Raw genomic sequence first — 16,056 nt, forward strand, 5'->3', positions numbered from 1 at the left:
TCAATGTCAGCCTTGCATGTACGAACGACTGAGCCTCCACATCACATCTCTGTGGTAGCAACGGTGACAGGAAATGATCATTAATTGTTGTAACAGCTCATCTGGTTTCACTCATATTCTTTAAGGAAGGAAATCTGTCATCCTTACATCTGTTCAGGGTTAAATATGCCTTCACCATCACACCCCAACCACCACCCCCCGTCCCACTCACCTCCCATAATATACTCTTGAAGAACCTTTGGTAGCTCCCAGTAAACCACTGAGTTCAAGAGCTTTGAGAGATTAACAACAGATGCTGGCCTTACTTGGTTACACCCACGGTCCATAAGAGACTAAAGAAAATGACTCATGAAAACCCATTTATACTATCCACAAGATGCACTGTAGAAATTCACCAAAGATCTCAGAAAGCTTGGGCAACATGCTGGCTTGGTCATCATCACTGCTGCCTCATGGTGTCAGCGACCCAGGTTTGAATCCAGCCTCAGGTGACTGTCTCTGTGGAGTTTGCACATTCTCCCCATGTCTGCGTGGGTTTCCTCCAGGTGCTCTGGTTTCCTCCCACAAAGATATGCATGTTAGATGGATTAGCCAATCTAAATTGTCCAGTGATGTGCAGTTTAGGTTCACTAGTCATGGGAACTGCAGGGTTACAGGAATAAGGTAGGAGGTTGTGAAGTATTTTGGAGGGTAGGTATGGACTTGATGGGCTGAATAGCCTGCTTCGATGCTGTGGGGATTCTATGCACACCTTCCCAACCCATGAGCACTTGCATCCAGAAAGACAAGGGCAAGAAATTCATGGGAACACCATGACTGTCAAGTTCCACTCCAAGCCACTCGCCATCCTGACTTGATAATATATCGTCGTTCCTTCAGTGTCGCTGGGTTAAAAACCTGAAATTCCCTCCCTCCCAACAATCTACAGCACATGGACTGAAGCGGTTCAAGAAGGCAGCTCACCACCACCTTCTCAAGGGCAGTTAGTGATGGGCAATATTAGCTAGTGCAGTCCCTGACACCCACAACTCACGAGTGAGTGAGAAAAGATTAAATAGCTTAATTTATTCAATTTTATCATCTTTCCTTCAACACAATAAAATTTTATTTTGTTTTTAAAACTGAATCTGCAGCATTGCATGCTTGTCTCTCAGTGAAAATAACCTTGTTAATATTAAAAAAAAACATTATGCCAGATTTCAGACCCTCTTCAGTAATAACATCAGCTGGGATTATAACTACACAGCTTAGTTAATGCTGTGTCACTTCAGTCATCCTGGGCCATCCAAATGTGCTGGTTCTCACCTTTGCACCCTCTCTGCATCCTAATCCAATGAAAAGAAGATACTTTGCACCTTCACTGGGGAGTACTAATTACTTTTTCTCCTTAATTGTTCTTGTGCCAGGGTGTGTTAGCTCAGTTGGCTGGAAGGTTGGTTTGCGAGACAGTATGGGCTTAATTCCTTCACAGGCATGAGGTTATAATGAAGGTCTTACATTCGTAACTTTTTCCCTCACCTCAGGCGCGGTGACCCTCAGGTTGAAACCTTAACCATTTAATGGTCTAGTAGGACAATGGCAATGTTACCTTTCACCTTTTTATTCTGACTTCAAACTTCAAATCTTTTCCTTTTATCGTTGGACAGACTTTCAACCTCTGCATCTCCAGTTTGCTTCTATGTGAGTATTGCTCTTTAGACCTGGAGTACACTACAGTGCCAGACAAGGGTGAGGTCAAGGAGAATTGTGAATGCAAGAATGAGAACTTTAAATTTGAAGCATTGCTGAACTGGGACCCATTGTAGGTCAGCAAGCAAAGGGTTGATCTGAAGGGCTGGAGGGGTGCTTCCTAGGATTTGACCATTTCCATGAACACTGAGAGCCATGCATTTGGGGATGATACCTTTGATGTTAACGCATTTCGGGAACATTCAATGATGCTAAAAATTTCTTGGAGATAGTTGAAGACGATAGGGCACTTCTCTTGGCTAATATTTGTAGAGAAAGTGAGGACTGCAGATGCTGGAGATCAGAGCTGAAAATGTGTCGCTGGAAAAGCGCAGCAGGTCAGGCAGCATCCAAGGAACAGGAGAATCGACGTTTCGGGCATAAGCCCTGAACCACTAACAATTGAGCAACAGTAATTATACAGGCCTGAGGAAGGAGTTGGTCCAAGTGAACTTGGCAAATATATTAAAGGGCAGGACAGTCGAAGAGCAGTCAGAAATGTGAAGCGTGATTCTAATTACCTCCTAATTAAAGTATATTCCTCAGAGGAAGAGGAATTCTAAAGAAGTGAAAAATTATCCATGGCTTAAGAAGGAAGTCAGGGATAACATAAAGGCAAAAACTAGGGCACATCATACTGCAAAAATTAGTAGCAGGATTGGGAGAACTATAAACCCGAGCAGAGGGTTGCTCAAAACAAAATCAAAAGGTGAACAATGAAAGGAAGCCAGCAGAAAGCATAATATTCGGCAAGTATATAAAAAGGAAAAGAATAGAGGTGGTAAATGTTGGCCCTTTACAGGATGAAAGTGATGAGGGAGAAATGGCAGAAGCACTCAGCTGATATTTTGCCTCTGTTTTCAATGTGAGAGAAAATAACTTCTCTAAAATTGCAGGTATGTCAGAGAAACTTGATGCAATTACTGTAACTAGGGAGAAGGTATTAAGTAAACTGATGGGATTAAAGGCAGATAAGTCTCCAGAGCCTTTCGGCCTGCATCCTAGGATATTATACAAGGTGGCAGCAGAGATAGTGGATGCATCAGTTATGATTTTCCAAAATTCCCAGGGCTCTGGAAAGTTAACAGTGGATTGGAAATATTCTAATGAGACACCCTTATTCAAAAAAGGAGACAGGTAAAAAGTGGGAAACTATAGAGCAGTTAATTTGGCCTCTGTGTTGGGGAAGTTCCTGGAGTCAGACATAAAGGAGGAGATAACTGATCACTTGGAAGAACAAAGATTAATTCACCAGGGTCAGCACGGTTTCATGATGGGCAGGTCATGATTGACAAACTTGCTGAATTCTTTGAGGATGTAACTAGTGAGGTGGATAACGGGGATCTGGTGGATGTGGTATATCTAGACTTCCAGAAAACATTTGACAAGGTGCCGGATAAAAGATGGATCCAGAAGGTTAAGGGTAGAATATTGGCTTGGATAAGGGATTGGCCGGCTGACAGAAAGCGGAGGGTTGGGATAAATGGGTTCTTCTCTGGATTGCAAAATGTAACTAGTGGGATGCCACAGTGTTCAGTTCCCGTAACTCAATGATTTGCAATCTATATAAATGATCTGAAAGCAGGATCAGAGTGTAAAATAGTAAAGTTCACAGGTGATACTAAAATTGGTGAGAAAGCTGGCAGTGATGAAGAGATAAAGCATTTGAAGGATGGATATTGATAAACTAGGAGAATGGACTAGAATCTGACCGATGGAGTTCAGACTGGATAAGTTCGAGGTTCTCCATTCTGGCCAGAAAGATAAAAGGGCAAATTATTCTTTAAATGTGAAGCAGATTCAAAGTGTGTCATTGCAGAGGGATCTGGGTGTCCTTGTGCATGAATCACAGAAAGTGGTGCAGCAGGTAAGAAGAAAGACAAATGGGATCCTGCCATTTATTACAAAATGACTGGTTTATAAAAGTAAAGAAGTGTCATTACAACTATATAAGGTGGTGGTGAGACCACATCTAGAATATTCTGTCCAATTTTGGTCTCCTTATTTGAGGAAGGATGAGGTGGCACTGGAGGCAGTTCAGAGGAGGTTCACCATGTTGATTGCAGGGCTGTCATACAAGGAGCAATTGAATACCTCGGGCCTGTACTCACTGAAGTTCAGAACAATGAAGGGGGATCTGATTGAGGGATATAAAATGCTAATGGAGACGTTGAACAGGTGTGCCCCCTCGTGGTGCAGTCGCGATCATGAGATCATAGATGTACAGTGAGAGGAGGTAGGTTCAAAACTGAGATGAGAAAGTGCTTCTCTCAGAGAGAATCTGTGGTACTCACTGCCCCAGAGTGCAGTGGAGACAGAATCAACCAACAGACTCACAAATAAAAAGATAAGTTACTGATAAAATAAATGGGGTAGAGGGCTATGAGGAGCAGGCAGGAGAGTGGAAGTGACACCAGGATAACCTCAGCCGTGATCATGTTCATGGTGGAACTGGCTAGAAGGGCTGAATTGCCTACTCCAGCTCCTAATTCCTATGGTCCTAGCCCCAGAACAGACTAGCAACTGTTACTTATGTGATCCTGCTCCTTATAAATCAGCTGCTGTGTTTCCTACATAATTGTAATGACCACACATTAAAACTACCACCCCCTCCACTTCCTGAATTATACTTTGTCTTGTTAAATAGCATGTCTTTGAATCAAGTTCCTGTTTTCTTTCTCAGCTCACCATTGCTCACAAAACTTTGAGTTCCTCTCTTTTTCTTTTTGACCTTATCATCTCCTTGAGAAATAACTTTGAATTTTCCTGGTTCGTTTCTAAATTTTAAAACCTTCTGATCATATCTCCACATTAGCCGTACTGTCCATCTGGAAGAGAAAATTGTGATCCTCTCCTCATGACATTCGGAACGTCATATTGTAAATAAGGCTGTCAATCACTTCGAGCCATCGGATGACACTGACAATACAGGATACATTAATTCCAGATTGCAGAGTGGATTCATACAGCAGCTGATATCATCGTATTTAATATTACTAGAATCTAACAAAATAGTCACCAGCCGCAGCGCGGAAGCATGGAGCAGCTAAAGGTCGAGTGAATCAAACATTGAGAAGGATTTAATTTATTAACATTGAATTTCAGGGACAGTTTATGCATTGTACTCAATGCTGCCATCCATTTGAGCTAATGGTGAATGTTGTTTCTCACTGATAAGTTTGGTTTTTTTTGGAGCTATGGTGACACTTGTCAATATGGTAATATGGTGCTCCACAGTAACGTCCTCTGTTCTTTCCCCAGTAATATTAAGGTAAGCATTTCTTCATCCATAATCTCCATGACCCTGTGTCTGCAGCTTACATGACAGCTATCTTTGATCATTGATTACTGCTGAAGTACAGAAATCTCATAAGACAATCTCCTTGAGGAATATATCAAAGTCACACTTACCGGCTGAAATGTAGTAGGACGGTTTTCTACAACTGTTTTGAAAAACTCATTCACCAGACATACGCATGGCTGGCTAATCCAGTATTTATTACCCTTCCTTATTTGCTCAGAGTCAGTTCATGTTGACCACATTGCTGGGGGTTAGGAGTCACATACAGGGCAGACCAGATAAGGGCAGCTAATGAAGGATATTAGAAAACCAATGGGTCTTTTCCCAGGAAGCAGTAATGGTTTCATGGTCATCATTAGACCCTTACGTCTCAACTGTTAGTCATCAGAAGAAAGAAGCTCTGGAATCACTTTAATAACAAGCTGATTTCTAGGTGTAGCCACTACATCTAGTAAAATGGAAGGATCAGAAAGTTGCTTTGGAAGTAAATGTTTGGAATATCTGACTCACTTAATCCCAGATGTTTGTTCAATTTGATTCAAATTCCATCATCTATCATGGCAGAATATAACCAGGATCCCTGCATCATTACCTAGGTTTCTACAGAAATAGTCCAGTGATAATACCATTAGCCTACCCTACTTGAAAGACTTAGCACAAAATCTAGGCTGAAATTTCAGTGCAGTACTGAGGGAGTACTGCAGAGTCACAGGTGTTGCGTTTTGGATATCATCATGGGATTAACCAATTCCACAATTCATCTGTTTTTGAGAAAGAACTTTTAGTTTTGGGAATTGGAATCTGAAAGACCTGCTGAGAATCTCGAAGGTACATGGGAATCAGACAGACCTGGGTTAGTTACTGCCCACATGGTACCCCTTGTTTATTTCAGTCTGGAGATGGAAAAAACTTAAACAGCGATGAATCATCTCTGAGATTTTCTTTCATTAATTCACAGGCTGTCCCCATCCCCAGTTGTTCAGAGTCAACCACTTTGCTGTAGGTCTGAAATCACAAGCAAATTCAGACTGGGTAAGGATTGAATTTCCCTTTTCCTAAAGGACATTAGTGAGCCACATGGTATTAACAACAACTAACAGCGATTACATTTTTAATATTAATTTTGTATTTAATTTCAAATTTCTGAAAAAAAGGCACTGATTCCAAACTTCATCAACTCCTTTAGATTCAAACCTTAGAGGATTAGCGAGCTTCTAGATTACTCATCCAATGACAGGAGAGAAGATGTCAACCATTAGGTGAGTTAAGAATTTAAATCATTCATATATTCAGCAGATCAAAGAATCTCCAAATGCACTTTATTAACAAATGAGCTTCTTGGCTGGATCAGTGCAGTGGAATACTGGAAAAGTCAAAAAAGTTACTTTGAAGGTTTACACTTCTGATTTGAGTATCTCAAAGTAGGAAATGTTGCGATGTAAATAGGCCATGTAGTGATTTATTCATTTGTTTTAGGGTTTTATCTGTGTGTTTTCTCATTCTTGAGGCAACCAGCTTGGTTTTAGCTTGAAGAATACAGAAATATTTAAAACCTGCTGGGAGCTGTGAAGGTCAATGATTCGTGATGTTAAAGCATCTAAGTAAAAATGCACATTTCACTCAAAGCTGGGCTGAAGGGATAGGGATATCAGAGAGCTGGTTAGCCAAATGGTAACACAAATTTCCCCAGGGAGTCTCATACCTTGGCGAACAACTCAAACACTGAAGGGAACAAAGTGAATTTCAGACAGCCAGGCGTACAATGGTTTGATTCCTGGAGAAATGAATGAACTCCCAAGGTCTTGCAACACATAAGGGATTTTCTTAGTAGAAAATGTAACATTGTTTAGCCTTGAAGTCTTTAGAAGTCATAACTTTATGTTAGCAGTGCTAAAATTTTAATTAAAGTTTATTTTGATTGAAAAAATGAAATACTGTGACATAGTTCTTTCAGTTTATAACATGGAAGTTCAAATTTCTCTTCAATTTTTAATGGTCCCTACTGGTATTGTTAAACGATCTGCTTTCTTAGTTGGATATAAATCCAATTACGCTAAAGCAATGAAGAGTAGAGAGGGGTTGCCCACCACTATTGTCAAAACAAATTTATCTTTCCATTATTGTATTCCTGCTGTTGGTGAGAGCCTTGCATTGTATACTGTTCTTTGCAGAAGTAACTTGTGCTGCAGATAAAGGGGAACCAGTGGCTGCATTTGTATTTGTAATTCTATAAGGCATTTGAAAAATTTCCATATCAAATATTATTTGGAAAGTACAAGTTCATGTTGTCGGGTAACATATTGACATGGGTAAAAGTTTGCATTGCCCACAGGAAGCAGGGAATAGAATGAAGTGATCTTTTTTCAGGCTGGTAAGATGTTGAAGTGCTGTGCCACAGGGATCAATTCCCTGCACTTCCACAAATGTCATTTATTGTATCCATTGCTCCTGATGCAGTCTCCTTTACATAAGGGAGACTGGACACCCCCCCACTACAACCCCCTACAACCCACCCTCCCCTCCTGGCACCTTCCTCTGCCACCGCAGGAATTGCAAAACCTGCGCCCATACCTCCTCCCTCACCTCTATCCAAGACCCTAAAGGAGCCTTCTGCATCCATCAAAGTTTTACCTGCACATCCACCAATATCATTTATTGTATCCGTTGTTCCCGATGCGGTCTCCTCTACATTGGGGAGACTGGACGCCTCCGAGCAGAGCGCTTTAGGGAACATCTCCGGGACACCCGCACCAATCAACCAAACCGCCCCGTGGCCCAACATTTCAACTCCTCCTCCCACTCTGCCGAGGACATGGAGGTCCTGGGCCTCCTTCACCGCCGCTCCCTCACCACCCGACGCCTGGAGGAAGAGCGCCTAATCTTCCGCCTCGGAACACTTCAACCCCAGGGCATCAATGTGGACTTCAACAGTTTCCTCATTGCCCCTTTCCCCCACCTCACCCCAGTTCCAAACTTCCAGCTCAGCACTGTCCCCATGACTTGTCCTACCTGCCTATTTTCTTTTCCACCTATCCACTCCACCCTCTCCTCCCTGACCTATCACCTTCATCCCCTCCCCCACTCACCTATTGTACTCTATGCTACTTTCTCCCCACCCCCACCCTCCTCTCATTTATCTCTCCACCCTTCAGGCACTCTGCCTGTATTCTTGATGAAGGGCTTTTGCCCGAAATGTCAATTTTACTGCTCCTGGAATGCTGCCTGAACTTCTGTGCTTTTCCAGCACCACTAATCCAGAATCTGGTTTCCAGCATCTGTGGTCATTGTTTTTACCTTGTCCTTACCTGCCAATCCTCCTTTCCACCTATCCACTCCACCCCCCTCTCTGACCTATCACCTTCATTCCCACCTTCATCCACCTATCGCACTCTAACAGTACCTTCTCCCCAGCCCCACCGCCCTCCTATTTATCTCTCCACCCTGGAGGCTCCCAGCTCTATTCGAAATGAAGGGCTCCTGCCTGAAACGTCGATTTTCCTGCTCCTCGGATGCTGCCTGACCTGCTGAACTTTACCAGCACCACTCTAATGTTGACACAGGGGTCAATGCTGACACTTTACAATTTATATGGAATATTTGAATAAAGGATTCAAAAGTAGGTTTGCTGACTATGTTGATGGCACAAAAATAGGTAAAATAGTGAGTAGTGGAGAGAACAGGAAGTCCCTATAAAGGGATATGGATGAGTTAAGTGAGCCAGCAAATAAAATCTGACAAACGGAGTGCAATATGAAAAGTGTCAAATTGTCAATGAATAAAAACGCAGCATATTTTTCTAAATTGTGAGAAATTGCAAAGCTCTGGGATGCAGAGGGTTCCGGGAGTGCTAATGCATGAATCCCAGAAGGTACAATGCAGGTACAGTAAGCAATCAGGAAAGCTCATAGAATTCTATGGTTTATTCTGAGGGGAAGTGAATGCAAGGGGAAGGAGGCTATCCTTCAGTCACACAGAGCATTGGGTGAGACCACATCTGGAACACTGCGTACAGTACTGGTCACCATTCTTACAGATGGATGTTAAAGAATTGGAAACAGTTCAGATAGGTTTACTAGACTAATATCAGGAGTGAGCGAGTTGCCTTTTGAGGATAGGATGGACAGGCTAGGCCTGTATTGTCTGAAGTTTACAAGAGGGTGATTTAACACATAAGACCCTGAGAGGACTTGACCAGATGGATATGGAAAGGCTGTTTCCTCTTGTGAGACAATCTAGAATGAAGAATCATAGTTTTAGAAGTAGAGGCCATCTACTTAAGACAGAGATAAGGAAACCTTTTCTTTCCCTCAGGTTGTTGTGCATCCTTGAAATTCTGTTCCTGTAACAACAGTGGATGCAGTGCCTTTAGTTATTTTTAAGGCAGAGGTAGACAGATTTTTGGATGAAGATAGGCGGCGATGTCGAGTTGAGGTTAAAACCAGATCAGCCACGACCTTATTGATTGGCAGAGAGGATTCAAAGGACTGAGTGGCCTACCTTTGTTCTCAGCTTGTACATTCATACAAACTAACTGTTGTGATTCCTACAAGACGACAGTTGAGTGTCACATGTCCCATATATTGCAATTGGCTGTCAGGGCGATTAGAGATGGATATTTTAATACCACTTTATCAGTCCATCCAAAAGCCAAGAACAAAGGAAAATAGCTCAACTAACATCCATATAGTTAAGGTACTGACGTTTGGATTAATCTCAATGGATATGGTTTAAATGGTTAGGAGACTTACTCCAGGCAGTGGAAATATCATTGGACTGGTCATCTAGAGCCTGTCTAGGGCTGAAGTGCTGCAACATGGGTTTGAATCTCATAAGGCAAATGGTAAAGTTTGAATTCAACAGAAATCTGGGATTTAAAAAAAAATTAATGATGACCGTGGACTGATCTTAGTTTGCCCCATTCTTGGAGCTGCATGGTGGCTCAGTGGTTAGCACTGCTTCCTCATAGCACCAGGGACCCAGGTTCCATTCCAGTCTCAAGTGACTGTGTGGAGTTTGCATGCTCTCCCCATGTCTGCTCTGGTTTCCTCCCGCAGTCCAAAGGTGTGCATGTTATGTGGATTGGCCATAGGGAATTGCCCATTGTGTCCAGGGATGTGTAGGCTAGGTGGATTGACCATGCAGGGTTACAGGGTAGGGGGATGGGTCTGGGTAGAATGCTGTTCCTGGGTCAGTGAGGATTTGCTGGGCTGAATGATCTACTTCCACACAATAGGGATTCGATGACTCTAATGGTGAGGTGAGAAAAGGAAGGCACTGATACCATCATGTCACTTGGAACTCACTACCAATATATTCCAATGTGATTTAAAATGTGGTTGAAAAAGCTAGGGTGAACTAAAACACAAATGACACAAAACGCTGTAGGGAGAAAATGTTTTTCAACAACAGAACAGAAACTGAAGGCCCTCGATTACTTCTGCTCACTATTTGAAATTACAAATGGTGACTTAAATTAGACTTAGTCTTTGCTGCGAGATTAAATAGCACAGACGGAATTGAAAGTGACAGAGTTTCCCAAATGGCTTTTCACAGGGACTTCAACAGAACAAATTCAATATGTGTTGGCCATCTGAGATGCAGCTATTGATTATCTGTCTCAGCCAATGAGCATGCAATCCCACAGTGCTCTCTATGGATCTTGGGTGACTAAGTCATCACTTCATTCTGAGCGCATTTGTGAGTTTATCATTCCATTCCTCCAAACTTACATTATAATAAGTATCTGAGTTCCATCTTTTCTTATTCCCATTTTAGTCTCCATTCATTTTTCTTTTCTCTTCTGTTTTACAGAATCATAGAATCCCTACAGTGTGGAAACAGGCCCTTCGGCCCAACAAGTCCACACGGACCCTCTGAAGAATACCCCACCCAGACCTATTCTCCTATATTTACCCCTGATTAATGCACCTAACCTACACATCCCTGAACATGATGGGACAATTTTATAAGAGAGCATCAGTAGAAGGTTTGCTGGTGCAGTGGTTGATGGCAAATAATGAGCTTGATGAACCAAGGGTCCTTTGTTTCTTTACCTTGATAAGAAATGATGTGGTTTAGTTGCAGTTTGTACAAGACTTATGTCATTTCGGGCTTACTTAATTAAGCCATAAGGACAGATTGTGTAAATTGGGTTTGTACTCCCTTGTACATAGATGTTGAAGGGTACAGCTATTAGAGGTATCTGAGACAATTACAGAAGTGGATAAAATAATAAATTATCTCAGAATAAAAGATCCACTCAGAAACACTGACCATACGTGGTTTAATTTTGCATTCAGTTTGAGAGTGAGAAACCTGGGTCAGAAATAATAGTACTAAATTTAAATAAGGGTAATTAAAGATAAATGAGGTCAGAGTTGGTGGGAGAGGATTAGCAAAGGAGTTTCATAGAATGATGGTTGAAGAACAGTGGCAGAAATTTAAGAACATAGTGCATGGTTCCCAACAAAGCTATTTTCTCGAGAGAAAGAAAGAAAGGGATGAGTCAACCATAGTTAACGAAGGAAGTTAAGGACAGCATCAAATTGGAAGAAAAATCATACAATTTGGCAATGATTGGTGGCTCATCAAATGATTTGGAAAGTTTTTAAGATAAAATTACAAAAGATGGAGAAAGTAGAACTTGGTGGGTAAACTTGCAAGTCATATAAAACAGGGCAGCAAAAGGTTCTTTAAATATGTAACAAAAAGAATAGAGAGAGAAAGTGAAGTCAATATAAGCCCCAGAGAGAATAAGGTTAGGGAAATAATTATTGGGAACCTAGAAGTGGTAGATGAATTGAATAAATACTTTGCATCATGTTTCATGTTAGAAGAAATGAAAGAAAAGCTAAATAATTCAAGGGAAAAAGGTGAGGAGGAACTAAATCCAATAAATATCTTTGGCAAAAAAACACTGAGATAAAGGCAAACAATTCCCCTGGACTTGTTGGGATGCCTCCAAAGATATTCTAGGAAGTAGCTACAGAGATAATAGATATACTGGTGGTAATCTTCCAAGAATTGAAATTGCCAAAAAGACCCAGAGGGCTAGAAAGCTAACAATGAATATTCATATTGTAAAAGAGAAGGAGGCAACTGCAGGTCAATTAGCTTTAGCAAATGTAATTGGAAAAATGTTAAAGTCGATTATGAAGGTTGTAATGTCGGAGCATTTAGAAACCCATAATCGAATTAAGTAGAGTCTTCATGAAGGGAAAACCATGACCTACAAATTCATTAGAATTCCCTGCAGAAGTTACGAGCAGAATGGATAAAGGAAAATCTGTAGATGTAATATATTTGGATTTCCAAAAGGTGTTTGATAAGATACCAAATGAAAAGGCTACTGAATAAAATCGAGCCCCTGGTGCTGATGGTACAATGTTAACATAGTTAGAGAATGAAATAACTAATAGAAGATAGAGAGTGGAATCTTATAGTGTCCTGAATGACAGAGGCTCTGCTGAGAAATGTGGGAGGATCATAAGAGAAGTGCAACGAGGCTAATCTCAATGTTAATAACAGCTTGTTACTTTGTTTAACTAATTTTTGAGCATCAGGGTAAGATTCTTAAGGGGAATTTTGTTTGTTAAAGTATTTATTAACTCCAGATTTCATCTCATTAATAAGCAGCTTCCCATCCAACCATCCAATGCAGACTCTGAGAATTCTCGACATGGCAATTAGAGTGGGTGTTGGCGACTTCAGCTCACTACTTCCTGCAAAGAATCTCCATGTTGGACACGAGGAACCATCATCTCCAGGCATGTTCCTTGGGTGTAGACTGCAGCCAGCCCACGTCCATGTACATTGACATCCAACATGCACCAGCCTACCTTCAAACCATTTATTGGACACTGCTGCCCTTCCATACTGCATCTTAGAGCACATTGGCAAGTATCATTGCAATGCTGCAGCAACAGCACTTGGACGGATGCATTCAGCTCATGTATTGGACCAGGCTCTGGGTTATTTGCTTGCCCTTTGAGCTCTCACTCTCTTTGAGTGTACCTGGATAGGCACAGCATCTCTCCCTTGCTTTGTCTTTTTCAGCCTTGACCAGTGAAGTCAAGGGAGATAGCCTTCAGTCAGGGGTTCCTAGCACAGTAAGTCAAGGGCAGCCTCCAACTCTAGTCCAGGAGTTTGGACACGGTCAGTCAGCCACTTGGGGCCCTCAGAGTCAGGATCTTCTCCACATAAGGGGTGAAGGAACTCAGTGCCATGCAGCCCAATAACTCTACTGAATCTTTCCGCACCACTGAGATCTCTTTTCCTCCTGGGATAAGAGACAAACAAGTATTAAGGGAGAGGGAAGTCAGTATATGGCTGTTACTGTTAGTGGAGAGCAGGCGAGGTGGCGTCACTGAGGACATACAGGGTTCGTAATGTTTGAGGTCAGGGAGGAGATGGAAGGTGTTGTAGGCAATAGCGAGAGTGGTCGAACATGTGCCTTGCTGGGAGGCATGTGCAGTAGTGGAGATGGAGCAAGCGTGAAGATGGTGACACTTACACTGGCAGAGTGGAAACGATTGGAAGATCATAAAGTACAGTGCATACTTAAGCCATTCAGCCCATCGAGTCTGCTGCACCATTCAATCATGGCTGATATGTTTCTCAACCCTATTCTCCTGCCTTCTCCCCATAATCTTTGATCCCCCTCGCAATCAGGAGCCTACTATCTCTGTCTTAAAGACACTCAATGACTTGGCCATCACAGCCTCCTGTGGCAATGAGTTCCACAGAGACACCATTCTCTGGCTGAAGAAATTCCTCCTCATCACTGTCTCTTCACTCTGAGGCTGTGATCTCAGGTCCTCATCTCTCCTCCTGGTGAACACATCTTCTCCATGTTCGGTGTATCTGGGTCTCTCAGTATTCTGTAAGATGGACATTGACCTTCTTCCGATATTGCTGGACATTCCTCCAGATGGCTGGGACTGCACTGATCTGGGTGGCAACCTGAGACCTGACTGACACGGCCTAGTGTCACAGCGTCCACTGTTGAACCTGGAGGGGAGGACATTCTGTGGCTGCGTCTCTCTGTCCATCAGGACCACCAGGTCCTTGTTTGAACACCGGGTGGGCTTAAGTTTGAGACAGACAGATTTTTAATCAGTAAGGGAATCAAGAGTTACAGGGAAAAGGCAGGAAAGTGGAGTTGAGGATTATCAGACTGGCCGCAATCTCATTGAATGGCGGATCAAGCTCAATGGGCTGAATAGCCTGATTCTGCTCCTAAGTTTTACAGCAGGTTTTGGGAGAGTAAAAGATTTCCTATTGCTCAGTCATTTGCATTTTACAGCATTCGCTGATTACCTGGATTCTTTCGACAGAACTGCAGTTCATTTTTTTAAAGGAAGGTCTTTTACTTTGTGCTCCCTTTGGCTGAGAGCATTCTGTCTCTCTGTCTCTCTCTCTCCGTCTATCCAAGGATGTCTCTCAGAGTCTTGGTGATTGAGTTTGAAAATGCGACATCTCATTAAGTTCATATACAGATTGTTCGAAAGACTGACATTTTAGCTGTCCTGAATCATGACCAACAATGTAACATCAGTTACACTGGGACTCACTGGGGGGGTCCTTCGCTTACTTTTGCTCAGAGACATTGATTTCTCTAGAAAGACCTATTGTGTCATGTAAGAACTAATCAAATTCTAATTGTCTCCCTTTATAATTGTGATATTAAGTTGGGCAGATGTCTTATGTAGGCTGTAAAGAAATAGAGATTGGCTAAATGACTGGCAAGGATGTGCCAAATTGATTATAATGTGGGAAACGTGAAATTTTGGTTAAAGGAAAAACATATTATCTGAATAGTGAGAGAAATCAGAGCTCTGGGATTCAGACAGATATGAATGTTCTCGTGCACGAATCGTAAAGAGTTCAGGTACAGAAATTACTTCAGAAAGATAATGCGATCATTTATTTTGAGAGCAATTGAATGCAAAAGTAGAATAGTTATGTTTCCAATATATGGAACATTTGTGGGACCATATCTGGAGTATTCTGTATCTAATTTAAAGAAACATGGAATTACATTGGAGGCAATACAGAGAAGGTTGACTAGACTCAGCCTAGAATGAGCAGATTGCTTTATGAAGAAAGTTTGGACAGCTAGGCCTGTACCCTCTGGAGTTTAGAACAGTAAGGAGTCACTTCTTTGAAACATATAAGATCCTGAGGGGTCTTGACAGGGAAGATGTGAAGAGGATTGTTGCTTTTGGTATGAAAGATGTCATTATTGTAAAATGATAGGTCATGCATCTAAGGTAGAGATGAGAATTTCTTTCCTCAGGAAGGGTTGTTATTTTTATCAGGCTCTCTTCCTCAAAGGGCAGTGGTAGTAGATCCTTGAAGGAGGAGGTAGTTAAATTCTTCATAAGCAAGAGATTGAATGCTTACTGGGGTAAGAGGCAGTATGGAGTAATTAGTTCAGCTATAATCTTATTGAATGGTGGAATAAGGTCAAAACATTGAGTGTCCTACTACTGCTCCTAATTCCGTATCTTTGTTTGTTCATATGTTAAGGCACTGTTCTGTCTGCCTTTTGGTTGTTTGTGAACAAAGTCACATGATCTCTGGGAGCCATCTTGTAAAGACAATTTGTAATGACATGTTGAAAGATCAGATTAACACATTGTACTAAACATATGTTGCCAGATAATTACATTATTCAATTTTTTCTTTACTTTGATCATGAGACACAAATATTGCCAGTACATCCAGCATTATTTGGCCATAACTAATTTCACATGGGATGTAAACAGATGACAGAAAAGCAATCGTTTGAAAAGTTGTCTTCTAAGATTCAGTGAGTGTTGGCTCAGTGACTTGCAGTGAGCTGAAGTCAGAAGGTGTGACTCTGAGGCAAACGTCAAAATCTGGAATCCAAACTGAGGTAACTATGGCAACTGGTTGTCCTGTCTTTCACTTACCCAAGTTGAAACGTGTGGTGTTGGAAAAGCGCAGCAGGCCAGGCAGCATCCGAGGAGCAGGAGAATCAATGCTCCGGGTATAAGCCCTTC

The sequence above is a fragment of the Chiloscyllium punctatum genome, chromosome 3 (assembly GCF_047496795.1).
Source record: "Chiloscyllium punctatum isolate Juve2018m chromosome 3, sChiPun1.3, whole genome shotgun sequence".
NCBI classification, from domain to species: domain Eukaryota; kingdom Metazoa; phylum Chordata; class Chondrichthyes; order Orectolobiformes; family Hemiscylliidae; genus Chiloscyllium; species Chiloscyllium punctatum.